This window comes from Dendronephthya gigantea, unplaced genomic scaffold (assembly GCF_004324835.1).
Source record: "Dendronephthya gigantea isolate DGI-Jeju-01 unplaced genomic scaffold, DenGig_1.0 000495F, whole genome shotgun sequence".
NCBI lineage: Eukaryota > Metazoa > Cnidaria > Anthozoa > Malacalcyonacea > Nephtheidae > Dendronephthya > Dendronephthya gigantea.
The window spans coordinates 1-15,630 of record NW_021163505.1 but is presented as its reverse complement, the minus strand read 5'-3'; the positions used below and the strand labels follow the sequence as shown (position 1 = coordinate 15,630).

General features: G+C 45.4%; 3 non-coding genes across 3 annotated transcripts; all 3 read right to left on the bottom strand.

The window, feature by feature from the left end:
* Positions 1 to 524: 524 nt before the first annotated feature.
* LOC114543604 lies at positions 525 to 717 on the bottom strand. The gene has a single exon (XR_003690124.1). It is a non-coding gene; the product is annotated as a U2 spliceosomal RNA (small nuclear RNA).
* A 6,634-nt stretch (positions 718 to 7,351) lies between these two features.
* Positions 7,352 to 7,515, bottom strand: LOC114543601. The gene has a single exon (XR_003690121.1). It is a non-coding gene; the product is annotated as a U1 spliceosomal RNA (small nuclear RNA).
* A 413-nt stretch (positions 7,516 to 7,928) lies between these two features.
* LOC114543603 lies at positions 7,929 to 8,111 on the bottom strand. Its single transcript, XR_003690123.1, has one exon. It is a non-coding gene; the product is annotated as a U2 spliceosomal RNA (small nuclear RNA).
* Between the last annotated feature and the right edge of the window lie 7,519 nt (positions 8,112 to 15,630).

The following is a 15,630-nucleotide window of genomic DNA, read 5'->3' as shown; positions in this document are numbered from 1 at the left end:
AAGGGCCAGTAAACCTAGTGTTCACCCCTTGGGAAAAGATACTCACTAGACTAGACACCCTAAAATTACAAGGTGCCTCTCGCGTCAGGTAAGTATGCTTTTGTGGCAGCGCCGTTGACTTATAACTGTGGCGACGAAGCGTTTCGATCGCGGTCGTTAACGTTACGTAGTGAATAATGTTTATACAGGTACGTACGTTCGCCGTTTCGGTTATCAATGCGGCTGTTCGTAACTGGTTTCCCGATCGATCGAGGAGTCCGGCGGCGGCGGCGGCGGCGGCGGTTCGTCTGAAATGGAAAGCGGCCGTGAGTTGATATGTGAGGTTTAACTCTACCGAAACAGAATTTTAGAAAGAACAATGCCAATTAAGTTATTGCATTGAATAATAATAATATAGAACCGGTTGCATGACTGAATATGAGATAGATAGCTACTAGATTGATGCATGCTATAGATGATAAAATTACTTATACCGAGGGAATTTTTTGTTTCGATTCAAATGATTTGATTCTTCCCCCGTTGAGGGGAAGAGGGCCATACTCGGATGTAGTGCAATACCGAGACAACCCGTGGCCAGGGCGAAGCAAGCTTCAATCCCAGGGCCGAAGGCCAAAAATCAGTTTAATATATGAGTTAGGCATTGCCTAACATATCAGATATTAAGCTGATAAGAACAGATACTACACTTGATCTTATTTTGGATCGAACGACAACTGGCTTGTCGTCTCCGACGGTGCAATGGAGCCTGAACCCTTCGTGTTGCCACACCCAGGGAGGCCGCTACAAGCGACGCAGATCGACAGAGGTTGTGAGCCTCTCTCCCATGCCATGAAACAACCGTGGATGGTGGATGGATGATGTAAAGCACGTGGTAAGCGTGAAACGACATGAGCGGCCCATGGGCCCAAAACCAGATCGAAAATTCTGCTTCCCGAAAAGGAAGCCCAAGGCTAAGCAGAGACACCCAATAGGGCACCCGTCTCAACCCCGGTTACAAATTGCAATCTACCTGAAAGCAAGCCAAGAATGGCTACTCCCAAGTAGGATCCCTGACAAAACAAAAACAAACATTAAACAAACATTAAACAAAAACTGGGATCACAAACAGGCAACAGCAGTACAACTAGTAAAAGCGACCGCTGTGTCTGCAAGAAAAACCGGACTTGACAAAAAAACAGGACAAAGGCTGGAAACGCACGCGGGGGCATGCAGAGAGAAAGGGAGGCCGGGTAGACCACCCCCCTTCCTGGGGCAGGAGACGCTACCTCCATTTACGGGGCAAGGGCATGACCCTATAACCTAAAAAGAAGGTATACGGCTTAAAGAGGACGTGCCAAACAAAAATTCAACACGCCGTTGCTCGGCTAATCTCCTTACGGAGAAAACACCGAGCCGTTAACCAGAATTAACCGACCACAGGAGGGGTGGGAGTCGACTCTCTTGGACGAGAAGCATCAGAGACCGTCAACAAAGACTTCAGCACTCCCCCAGCAAGCCACTCGTTAGTGTAAAACACTTCACTTGTTTGACGCCGTTGGACCATTGAGACAAATCGGAATGAAGACACGATTTTCTCAACCAAGCCCCAGGGATCTGGACGGATATCCTCAAATTGCCAGGCATTTCTAGCGACCCAGATGTAATGTCTGAGGGTTGCCAAGAGAAATTTATATCCGGCTGGAATTTTGACCGAAGCCGCAAAACCAAACCGGACTTCTGCGTTCGAAAGCTGGCGCCCGAAACGAGGCCAGCGGCTTAACAACCCCTCGAACCAGTCAACCATTTCTTTAGCCACAGGACAGGACTCATAAAGGTGTTGCTGAGACTCCAAAGCACCACAATGACAGTTCATATGATTAAAGATTACTCCCCACTTGGATAAACGGTCCGCAGTTGGCAGGATACCATGACATATTAACCAATTCGTTTTCCATACCGGACGATCGATAAACAGCAGAGATAAGTCCTTCCAAATATTTGGCCAATGGAGTTCATACTGCTGAAACTTGCCCAAACAACGATGAGCCACTGACGGTTGCAATGCTAAGTACGCAACTTTAGCAGTAAGATCAAACAACTGCATTTGTTGATTGTTCACAGGGACCACCATCATTAAGGCCACCTCCTAATCGTAGCCATGCTAGGATGACTTGATGGTAAAAGTCTGGGAGGCGACGTAGAGTTGATGATCCCACGTGCTTGAGGTTGAATACTCGATTGACTGGTTCGGCAAGAAATGCCCGGCGGAGGAAGTGTCGGAAAAAACACTTCCACTGATGCTCTGTACCAACAAGGAAGCGTTTCACCCACATCACCAGGAGTGATGCTAGCTTCAGAGACACGTTGACAACACCTAATCCTCCATTGGAAAAAAGCTGACAGACTGAGACCCTCTTGAGCCACTCCCCTTTATTGTCCCACACGAAGTCAAACATAAGTTTATCTATCCTATGTACCAGATGTGAACTTACCGATACCGTGGAACCCAAGTACCAGAAACGGCTCACACCCAGTACGCATGCAATTATCGCGCGACCTCGGTATGATAACTGACGGCGTTGCCAGGAATGAAAGATTGCTTCCAGCGTTCGTAACGCAGGCTCCCAGTCCTGATCACCCCCTGCGGAGATTCTCGTTCCTAGGACCTTGATGTGGCTGGAAGACCACCGAATATCCACTGGTAGCGAAGTACGATTACGCCAGGAACCAAGAAGTAAACTGTATTTGCTCCTGAGCATTTGCCCTGATTCAGCCTAGCGCCGCTTGCACGCTCATACTTCGCAAACAAACCAAAAAGTGCGATGAGAGAACCATCGCGGCAAACGAGACAAGACGTATCATCGGCATATTGTGACAGTTTCACGACGTTGTTTCCTCCGGGGAGAGGAAAACCGTCGATGTTTGGATCACCGCGAACTGCACATGCCAAAGATTCCATCACCAAGACATACAATAACGGCGAGAGCGGACACCCTTGACGTACTCCCCGAGTCACCGGAAAGAAATCCGTGAGGAATCCATTCACAGAGACTGCAGAAACCACATCGGTGTAAAGAAGTCTTATCCAGCGCCTAAACGACGAGCCAAATCCCATGCGGTCAAGGACTTTCATCATGAAGGAAAATTCCACACGATCAAAGGCCTTTTCTTGATCCAGGGAGACAATTGCTCCCGGAACGGTGTAACGGTCTGCATAATCGGCGACATCTAACAGAAGTCGCACATTCTCACCACAAAAGCGACCCGGAATTCCACAGGACTGATCGGGCGAAACAACGGTCGCAATTACGGCAAGAAGTCGATTAGCTAAAGCTTTTGCGGCGATCTTGTAGTCCACACACAAGAGTGTTATCGGACGCCAATTCACTGCATCAAGACAATCCCCCTTCTTAAAAAGAAGCGAAATTGCACCGCATCTTAGGGATTTTGGTAGAACACCTTGATGGTAACAGGAGTTAAGCACCTCGACCAAATCTGGGCCCAACAGCTTCCAGAACCGAATGAAAAATTCAGCCGGGAAACCATCTACCCCGGGCGTTTTGGCTTTGGACATCTTGGAGACAGCTCTCCAACATTCCTCGATCGTGAGGTCACCTTCACATAACTCCGAATCTTCTGGCGACAGAGTACGTTCTATGCTGTTCAGGAACAGCTCTTGATCTTCTTCAACTAATTCTTGAGATGAGAATAAGTCGAAGTAGAAATCTCGCCAGACGTTCAAGACATCTTTCGTGCTCGTTGCCGTGGAGCCATGTTTCCGCCTAATGGCATCAATCAGTCTCCGCTGACCACGAACCTTTTCCTGTCTCAGGAAATAAGACGTCGATCTCTCCCCTTCTTCAGCATCCTGGATTCTCGCCCGTAACCGAGCACCCTGAGCCCGATGAAGCAACAGTTCATCAAGTTCAGCCCTCGTTTCCTCAAGAAGCACGGAGAGATTGTTACCATCATGGGCCCGTTTCTCGAGATCTTTAAGCTGGACGTTCAACAACAAAATACGTTCGTTCTTTTCCCTAGCAAGTTGCTTTGAAAAATCCCGAACCAAAGCGCGGAGCTTTGTCTTGCCTGCTTCATACCAATTCGAAAGCCGGACAAACCGACTGCGCTTCGGCGCCAGCTGTGCCAAAATTTTTCAACTTCAGCACAAAAGGCTTCGTTCTGAAGAAGCGAAACGTTGAACTTCCAACAACCTGGTCCACGTTCCACCCCACTGGGGAGGTCCAACTCCAGATACACACAACTGTGATAGAGCGAAGAAAAGGAGCTATATCACAACATGGACCCGACCCATCCATCTTTTCGACAGCCAAATCATATCGATTCTAGACCCCTGGGAACCATTCGTCCTCCTCCAGGTGAACTCCTTAACTCCCTGATGTAAAGCACGCCAGGTGTCATACAGTTCGAATGTACTCATCAGATCGTGATGAGTGGAGGCCCAATTGTTTGCCCATGGGGAGTCGGGATTACAACCGAAACGATCAATACGAGGATCAACTGTCGCGTTGAAGTCACCGCACATCAACAAAGGGATGTCAGGATCGATTGCTTGGTAAAGGGACTCAAAAAAATGTTTCCCTTCGGTTTTATCGTTAGGCGCGTAGAGGCACATGACTTGGAAATCACCACTGTCACCAGAGAACTCGGCAACAACGAGTCTTCCCTCATCATCCCTCTTCGTACACTCCACCTGGAATTTAGAACGGTAAAGAATGGCAACACCCGAGGAACGCGCGCTACCCGGGGAACTAACACATTTATACTGGGTGGAATTAGAAGCACAATTATGTGAGTCTAACCAACCCTGGAATTCGGCGATAGAGGTCGCGTGCGTTTCCTGCAGACAGACAATGTCCGGACAGAAACAAGTTAGCCACAAAAAAAAGACAAGTCGAGCATCCAGGGACCACAGTCCCTGACAATTAATTGTTACGATCTTATTGCGATTCTCCTTCATCGGTTAAGGTGGAAAAAATGTTCGGAGACGTAGGAATTACACCGCAGCCGGTAGGTAGCGGGCTTGGGCGAGTAGATTTGCGACCAGAAAGTGGTGAAGCTATAACAGATCCAGACACGTTCCTGCGAGTTTTTTGCACAATCTTCTTCTCACTGGAGGAGGAACCAGAAGATGACGACGATGGTGGTAGGGTAGGCCGGGGAACCAGGGTTTTTTGGAACCCTCCATTAACTTTCTGACTAAATCAGTACCAGAAGACACCTTTGCTTTATCAGATTCTTGAGATTCAGCTGGATCGGTTGGTGGAGTGACAAACTCAGCAGGTGGATCCGGCGGATCAGCGGGTAAGGGCACGTCTACACCCGACTCAGGGGATGAACGGGACGGATTGGAAGCATCCAAACCGACTGCAGGGTCCTCAGACTCTGCTTCCATGACAGGCTTTGTCATGGAGACATCCATTGCTACAGTCTCCACAGGAGGCACAAACTCGTTTTCCACCACTATTTCCCAGAAATAGATTGTTCATGGGGAAGGGCTGTAGATGGATTTGTCCCCTTGGGCGGAACCTCTTTGACTACCGGTGGATCATTAGGAGAGGGAGTTTTCGAACGGGGCGGTGGTGGGGGGTGCCACGAAGAGTTACCATTAACCACCTCAGAAAATGACAAAGCATCGTCATCATCTGACAAAACTACACGAGCACGCTTTCGATTGTCCGAAAGAGGAGAAATATCCTTAACGGGGGTGGTTTTGTCTTTCTGAGGACCCAGATCCTCATTACGACGCGGCCCCTTTTTTGTTGGGCAGAACTTGGCCTCATGGCCTGCTTGTCCACATACGAAACAGGATCGGGGTTGTCCTTTGTAGAAGACATTAACAGGGTTGCCTTGGATAAAGATTCTGCTTGGAATACACTGCTTTAGTTCCATTTCCAATACAACCTTAGAGATTGATAAGCCTTTATATTTGGAAGACTTCGAACCCTTTACAACGCCAAAGGGTTTAAGTTCTGCCTCTATGACCTGAGTATTAAGGCCATAAGGAACCCGCTCTAAAACGACAGTTGTCGTTCCCTTTGCAGCAGTCAATTTGACCGGATGACCTCTAAAATTGATTCCATTCGCCACAAATTCGGGAACCTGTTCAGGTTTTACAAGATGGACAATAAACGATTTTGCCGAATGTTGCATTATGTTGACCATCAGGCCAGTTAAACCAGCTGGACCCAACTGGCTTTCAAAGTCATCAATTAGTTCGGTCAGACTAGGTTTCGGTTTTAAGGCCAAGTCAGGGATAGTACCCACCACCGCACGCTTTATCTCGTAGATGGGCATACCAATACAACACACACGAAAAAAAATAAAATGTTACCCCGTCTGCGACAATTTGTCTACAGACGTTGTTGTCCACACGCGACGCCAAAGGAAACGCAAAATAGGACAGATAATACCACACTAAGTAAGAGACACCAACAGCCCCCAGGCTAGTGGACCAGCGAGGGACCACCAAGGCCCTAGGAGCAGCAACCAAACAGCAGTACACACCAAGACACAGAAGAGAACAGCAACACCAGAAAAGAACTTGAGACCAACAGGAACAGAAAAACACCAACTTTCTTGAATCACTTAGAACTTGCTTGAAAAACCATTATTCTTTTCAAAAAACTAATACTGTACTTAGCCAAAAGGCCGAGAAGCGATAACCCGTCTTCGCCTCGCCACCAAGACTTTATTGCGCCGCGGCGAGCCCGCTCGACCTGGTGGCCGCTGCTGGTGTGCGATCGAGCGAGCTGAATCAGTCGCCGGCACGAAGAAGAAGCGAAGCAATGTCGCTGCAGCTCTCGTTATTTCGTGAACGGGTACGATGCGAGGCCGGCGGGCCACCTACGCTTGCCGAGACGTCCTCGCGGTCACGCTTTGCTGCTACCGCCGAGCCATTACCGTCGAGAGTTGGGGTTAGGGTTAGGGGAGCTGTTTTTTGCGGTTTTCGTTCATTTGCTTTCGCAACAGTTCCGAAAGGTAGTTGGTTATTTATTTATCTACGTCGATGTGTTGCCTCGCAAGAGTTGTGGTGCTGTGGTATGTGCTGATATCCGAGACCTTGTTATATATAGTGTGACGAACCTCTCGACGCTGCGGTAGCGGTGGTAGTATATGTATATATAGTAATGGCACGCCATCCATCGATCGGTAGCGAGAGCTGATCAATAGGTGTCGAATTTCAAACGATTTTCCGAGATTCCGATTTTCCGAGTTATAAAATCAAGTTGTTATTATCTTTCACACGCACGCATGCGGCGGCGGCACATTAATAATTGTCGCTGCTTCGCTGTTTTAGACTTGTTGTTTTTCGATTTTTAGTTTTGAATTATGAGGCCAAACCGAAGGGAGAAGGGGACGAGCGCGAACGCAGGTCCCCACTACCAGAAATTATACGCTCGAGTTACCCACATTAGGGGTAATCGCAGGAGTCAACCCAGTCGAAGTGCAATGAAAGGGCCTCATCCTGAGAGGACCTCCTAGTTGATCAAGGTGCCTCTCGCGTCAGGTAAGTATGCTTTGTGGCAGCGCCGTTGACTTATAATTGTGGCAACGAAGCGTTTCGATCGCGGTCATTAACGTTACAGTAGTGAATAATGTTCATACAGGTACGTACGTTCGCCGTTTTGGTTATCATTGCGGCTGTTCGTAACTGGTTTCCCGATCGATGGAGGAGTCCGGCGGCGGTGGCGGTTCGTCTGAAATGGAAAGCGGCCGTGAGTTGATATGTGAGGTTTAACTCTACCGAAACAGAATTTTAGAAAGAACAATGCCAATTAAGTTATTGCATTGAATGATAATATAGAACCGGTTGCATGACTGAATATGAGATAGATAGCTACTAGATCGGATACCATAGATGATAAATTACTTATACCGACCGAGTTTTTTGTTTCGATTCAAATGATGATTATTCTTCCCCCGTTGAGGGGAAGAGGGCCGTACTCGGATGTAGTGCAATACCGAGACAACCCGTGGCCAGGGCGAAGCAAGCTTCAATCCCAGGGCCGAAGGCCAAAAATCAGTTTAATATATGAGTTAGGCATTGCCTAACATATCAGATATTAAGCTGATAAGAACAGATACTACACTTGATCTGATTTTGAGTTGAACGACGATGGGCTTATCGACTCCGACGGTGCAATGGAGCCTGGACCCATGCAATCGCCTTACCCAAGGGGGCCACTACTTAGTGACGCAGATCGTCAGAGGGTATGATTCTCTCCCCTGTGCCATGATACAACACGTGAATGGTATTCTAATGGTAATGAATGGCAGTAATGATGGAAATTACACGATCGACGCGAGCGGCCCAAAGTCACCAGTGTAACTCGTCCGCAGGCGAGCTACACTTTAAACACAACGACAGTACAGGACAGTCCATATGAAAGAACAATACGCCGAAGGGACAACAAAATTACAAGTCTCCTTGACAGATGCCAAGAGAGACACGGAGTTACATCACAAACATTGTCGAGAACAACGGCAGTACTTTCCTCTAGGGCGACCACCAAGTCCACGAAGAACAAAAAGACAGCTCGCCGGACACCATTGGCATACCAACGAAGGATGCTGCAGGGCCTTTGAGGTACAAAATAACAAACATTAAAAGGCAATGGAATGTCCCGGGTGTTTAGGAACAAAGGATCTGGGTACATCAGCCAGAACCATGCTCTCTGGACCACAATGTCCGTCCCAAGCATGGGCAACCAAGGAAGCTTAGAAAGACACACTGCTAGCTTGGGGGATATTCCGGAAGACCCATCCCCCGACGCAGCCAAACATGATACTTGACCCGCAATGAGAATATTTACATATAGGTGTGCGTTAACATAAGTCATTTTAAGAATGGGCTAAATGCTATAGTTTCAGCCGAGGTGATGGAGCCAAATGTGTCGTTAACTAGCCACAGGTCGGAGAATTGTTTCGGCGAACAGTGTCGATGTTGTATTTTTAGTTGGAATCGAAGAGTTGATTTGATCTTATCTCTGGATATCTCAAACTTGGGAAACACTTTGTCGAAACGATATGAATTTCGAGCGGTCCACACGTAATGTCTGATGATGCCTAAGAGGCAGGGATACACAGGCGGAATTTGAGTAGAGCTTTTGTAGCCAAACAGGATCTGACTGGGAGTGGGGAATTGTGATGCTGGGGAATACTTTCGGAGAATGGCGTGGTACCAGCAAACAAGTTGAAGGGCGAGACAACAGGTGGTGAATATATGGACTAGAGTTTCATTTTGGCCGCAATGGCAGAAGGGATTGACGTTCATGCCGAATCGGAGTAGACGATCTGCTGTAGGAAGGATACCGTGAGCTACCAACCACGATGTATTTCTGACAGGACGAATATAGCGCCATAAGGATAAATTGTGCCAGACCATCGCCCATTCACACTGAAGACCCCAACCACGATACTTCTCCACGCATCGATGTTGTGTACGTTCACGAATTGATAGTAGCTTATAGACAAAGTTGGCTGACAAGGAAGATAAAGTGCAAGAGGAACCATTGGTGCCTTCAATAGTAAATTCGCCATTGATGAACTTTCGAAGAAGCGAGAACCAGGACTCCATAACAGAGCGGTAGAAAGGAGGAAGGTTGACCATAGCATATTTTGGAGGCGTTGCCAAGGATAAGATCTGTTGGATGGAACGGCCAGGAAAGGCAGGGCGAAGATACATTGCAAAATAGATTGCCCACGGTAAGTCTGGATGGAGGACAAGACGCTTTATCCATAATACGTGTAGAGAAACGGCTTTCTGTTTGATGTCAATAATACCAAGACCGCCCAGAGTAGAGTGCTGTGTGACAGAGGAGCGGGCCAGCCATTCTCTCTTTTTTTGCCATATAAAACCGAAAACCGATGAGTTGATTTCCTTAATAACGTTGTTGGGATGCAGGAAAGGATATCAGGTACCAAAGAGGCTCTGGCCTAGTACATTTGAAAGAAGAGCACGACCGTGGTATGATAACTTTCGAGTTTTCCAGGTGGAGAACAAGGAGGAGAGGGTTCTGATTTTTGATGCCCAATCTTCAGATCCTGAGTTACGAAGGGATGAGCCAAGTACAGTAATGGAGGTGCTGGACCATAGTAGAAGGATAGGAAGGTCATCGCGACCTTGCCAGGTGCCGAATAGGAGGCCATGTGACTTCTTGGGATTTAATTTTGCTCCAGATGCGAGTTCATAACGATTAAATAACTTGAAGAGGGCTTCTAAGGCAGGCTGGGATAGGACTATAACGGAGGTGTCATCAGCATACTGACAAATTTTTACACGTTTGCTGTTAGGTAGAGGGTAGCCGTCGATACTAGAGTCTTGTCGAATTGCACAGGCAATTGTTTCAGCAACTATGACATATAATAAAGGTGAGAGGGGACAGCCTTGTCGTACCCCCCTAGAAACAGGGAAGAGTTCACTTTGTTCCCCATTCAGCAGGATGCCTGAAAATATTTCGTGTAGAGTAACGAGACTCAATTACAGAAGAAAGGACCAAAGTTCATTTTTTCGAGAACGTTTCTGAGGTAAGACCAGTCTACACGATCAAATGCTTTCTCTTGGTCGAGAGAGATTATGGCACCGCCAGTACCTCATTTGTTAGCATGATCAACGATATCGTGGAGTAATCTTACATTTTCAGCACTGTTTCGTCCTGGGACTCCACAGGACTGGTCGGGACAGATAACACTGTGGAGGACGCCGAGAAGCCTATTAGCAAGGGCTTTGGCTGCTATTTTGTAGTCGACACATAAGAGGGTGATGGGTCTCCAGTTTTTCATGTCTAATCGATCTCCTTTCTTGTGTAATAGGGTGATAACACCGGATCTTTGGCTGGGGGATAAACATTTGTTCGTAAAGCAAAAGTTCATCATTTCGACATAATCGTCACCGAGGATGGGCCAGAATTGTTTATAAAATTCGGCTGGGAGACCGTCCAAGCCAGGGGACTTATTGGAGGCCATACCATCAAGGGCTTTACGACATTCAGCGTTTGTAAGCTTTCCATCGCGTGGTGTTTTCTCTTCGTCTGACAGACGCATGGTGATACAATTGTGGAAGAAGTTTTGATGTCTGGGGTCCAAAGGTTGGGCTGTGAAGAGGAGTGCGTAAAACTGGATCCACGCCAAGGCAATGGACTTAGCGGAGGATACGACGACTCCGGCAATATTACGTACAGAAGAGATAATTCGTTGACGGGCACGTTTCTTTTCTAATCGGTAAAAGTACGCCGAGGAAGTTTCACCTTCTTCGGCCCATTGGACCTGTGATCGTATTCGGGCACCACAAGCTCTTGCTAGATGAGCAGACTCCAACTCCTCTTGTGTTTCCGAGATAAGTTGCTTGACATCTTCTCCGGCTGATTCACGTCGGTGTACGTGAAATAATGTTTTTCTAGTGATGATATAGTAGCACGGCTTGTTTTAGCTTTAGATAGGGAATATGAACATGCGTGTTGACGAAGGCGAGTTTTTCCGGCATCCCACCAGGCACTCAGAGAGTGGAAGGAGGGTTTCAGTTGGCGCCATGATAACCAGAAATCAGTAATCAGTTCAATAAAAGCAGGGTCTCTTAAATGGCTGGTGTTGAGTTTCCATAAGCCTCTACCACGTTTAATACCGGGTGAACTCAGTTCGAGGTAAATATAAGAGTGATCTGAGCGGAAAAAAGGGAGAATATCCACTCTCGATACATTTGGTACGAAGAAGGATGAAATCCAGTACATGTCTAGACGAGAGGCTTGCTTCCCATTAGGACGACGCCAGGTAAGTGTTTTGTCATTAGGGTGCTTCATTCGCCAAATGTCATTTCAATTGTACGAGGTCATCAGATCAGTAAGGGTGTTAGACCAATTGTATGCCCAGGCTGAGTCCGGATTACAGCCAAATCGATCTTTAGTTGCATCGACAACTGTATTGAAGTCACCACAGAGGACAATAGGAGTGTTAGGATCAAGTACAGCATATAGTGATTCGAAGAACTCGGATCCAGGTGTCTTCTTTCTGGGGGCATAAATGTTGCAGAGTTGAATAGAAAAGTCACCTTTTTCGAACTCAGCACAAATGAGACGACCGCTTTGATCTTTAAAGCTATGAACAAGAGTGTATTCGGGATGATACAAAATGGCAACCCCCGAGCTACGACTGGTTCCTGATGATGAAATTACTTTATAACCAATGTTGATTAGTCCAGAGGAAGTAGCATCTTATAGCCACTGTGAAAATTCAGATTCAGAAATACTATGAGTTTCTTGAAGGCAAATCAGGCTTGCCTTGCAGCAGTTAAGCCAAGAGAATAAAGTGTCACGGTGATTTGTTGTTCGTAGGCCTTGACAATTCAAGGATATAATCGAGATTTTAACAGCCATTAGGAAAAAAAGGAATAAACTTAGAAACACAGCCATTGTTTACGATTTTTTTCCAGAACCAAAAACTGGCGTGGGCGCCGTCTTCTTCAATGAGAGGAAGGATGCAAGGATCTCTTGGGTGTTTCTAACAGGAATTTTGCTTTTACGGGGAACATTTGGGGTGAAAGGAGTCGGAGGAGGTGAACGGGTTAGTGTCTGGAAAGACGTTGTTACTTCTGAACTTGCGTTAGAAGAAGAAACATTTTCTGAGCTATCTTTTGCAGTAGGAAATTTACGACGTATTCTAAGACCTTTAGCTCGACTTTTAGCGCTTTCGGATTTTTTGGGAGGAATGGCGCTTGCTTCTTTTCTGTGGTCTTCTTCATAGATAAGTTTTTCTGTAGTAATGATTACTTCTTCTTGAGTGCTTTCAGATTCTGTGGGGGGAATAACGCTTGCTTGTGTTCCAGGGTCTTCGTCGTAGATGAGGTCTTCTGTATTAATGATTACCTCTGGTTTGACTTTATCATTGGTATTGGTATTTGGACAGCATTATTCTTGTTAGTGGTGTTATTCATGTCGACTTCCCGACTATCATTTCGGTTATGATCACGATTGTCCTGAATTTCGTCATCAATATCTTCCTTGTCATCATCATCACCAATCACTCCATCATCATCGTCAACCTTGTTATCGTCATCATCATCTTCGTCAGCATCATCATCATCATCATCATCATCATCATCGTCATCATCGTCATCTTCGTCATCATTATCATTCATCTCGTTGACATCTTCAATTTTGTCATCAGCCCCATCATTGTCGTCGTTGTCGTTACCGACTTTGGTTTCTGCTGAACGAACGACTTCACCTTCTAGTGAGGAGAAAATGTTGTCAGACTCATATGGGGATGCGACCTTGCCACGTTTGTCTGTGGGGAGGAATCGCTGGAAAGCTCATCTTCTGATCTGTCACGTTTGGCTGAATTCACCTGAGTATCATCGTCTGAGGCCATCTCCGAATCGCGGACCATAGCTGCATATGATTTAGGAGTTAGAGACACTTGTGTTGTAAGGACTGTAGATTCAGTGTCTGGTAGTGACGAGTTATTAACTTGACTGTCGACAACAGCGCTCTCGATGGCTTTATCTGTTAGCATAATAGCTGAATGCCTCGCTGGACAGTCTTTAACAGAGTGGCCAGGTTTGTTACAATTGAAACACGTTTGAGTTTGCCCAAGATGAAAGGCATTACACCAATGACCCGCGATGAGAATGCGGGAGGGAATGGGCTTTGTGATTTCCATGAGGACTTTTCTGACTCCCATATACACGTTATGAAACGTGTCCATTTTGACACTTATTATGGTGCCATAAGGCTTCAAGGCGGCGATGACTGTATCGTCAGGGACGCCGTAGCTTAATCGTGTGATGTTCACCCACTTAGATGTTTTCATATTTTGTCTGAATTGGATTGGCTTTCCACGGAATGTTAAACCACTGTGAGAAAACTCTTCCATAGCTATTGGCGTGCGACAAGTCACACGGACTAAGCGAGGAGACAAGAGAACACATGCTTCTAGTAGTTTAGCGAAAGAATCTTTCAATTGATCATGTAGATCGGACATGACCGCTTTGATTGTAACTTTAGGGTCGCCTTCGGCGTATGGAAGGCCTACATCCATCGTTCGGTTTGAGAATGGAATTCTCATGATGGTAGGGTATGAAATACACTCACAAGATAAAAAAAAACAGCAAAAAGGTATCAAACACACCAAATATATAGAATTTACACGCTGGGAAAAATCCCAAAACACCCACAATACAAAGGTCAAGAAATTTAAATACGCCCACTCAAGGTAAATAGTCAAAGAAAACAATAACACTCGTGCGTATAGCTAGAGTGAGTAACCACAAGGAAAGAAATTTCGTAAAGGCCAAAGGCCCGTACTCGCTGCGTATAGCTTGGAGTACAAACGCTTCCTTATAGTTAGCGTAAAAAGAACTTCAGTAAGGGCCAAAAGGCCCGTACTCGCTGCCTATAGCTTGGAGTACAAACGCTTCCTTATAGTTAGCGTAAAACACTAGGAAAATTAAAAAAAGTAAAAGAACTTACAAACCACTCGATATACACGGGCGAAAAGTTGGATTTGGCATAAATTTACACGCAACTCAAACTAGTTCCAAATCAAAAGACTAAGTTTGCTTCAATTTTGCACGCGTGTATTTTTGTAAAACGCAACCTTCCGATTTGCGGCAATTTTGCATACCAGTTTGCTCGCGTGGAAATTTGGATCTAGATTTGCACTAAATTGCCATGCGTGCAAATTTGGAGCAAATTTATAACTAAATTTGCCACGGGTTTTGCACGCGTGCAAATTTGTCGTAAATTTATAACAAAATTTGCCACGGGTTTGCATGTGTGCATATATGACTGCAAGCCTTTCAATTTGAGTTTGGTTTGCAAATCGTTTACACGCGTGCAAACTACTTGTTCGCAAGATTTGCACGATAGCAAATTTGCATGAAAGGTAGTTTTTGCGCTGAATTTTGCAAACAGGTTGTCTAATATAAATTTTCATTGCAAAGTTAATTACAACTTTGCAAGAAATTTGCGAAAGGTTGTACGAGCTGGCAAATTTAAGGGTGCTTCAGAAATATACAATGCTATGTGTTAATTAAAGCAATATTCATATCATTCGCTTCGTGCTTATATTTTAGAATTGTCGAGGACAATTCTAACTGAAGTATAACTATGAATGTAATATATAAAATGCTTGACTACCTTTCAATTGAATGGCGGTAGTTAAATACAAAATTTGTCCAGTAATATTACGAGGATATGTTCAACAATATATATATAATATATATATATATATATATATATATATATATATATATATATATATATATATATTATATATATATATATGCATATGAAATATATTATATAGCATGGCAAACTTTAGGGCAATTTATGCACTTCGCTTTTTTAATGCTGAAAACAGACTAACAGGCCTGGAGCTGCCTGAGCACGATTTTTGTGATGTGAATGGCTTTTAATTAGTCCTGATCTATTCTCAACTTAATAAGTGCATGATACTATAGTATTTTTAGGCGAGTTTTGCATCTGGTTCGAAATTTTGTCAATTATTAACAAGAAAGACAGTATTGTGAACGTGTTCCAGGCCAGATCAAGGCCTCTAGTGTAAACGCGGCTTTAGAGTAAGATCAATAAACTTTATCCTATTTTAAAGACGTTTCACAATATTATATAAGTAACA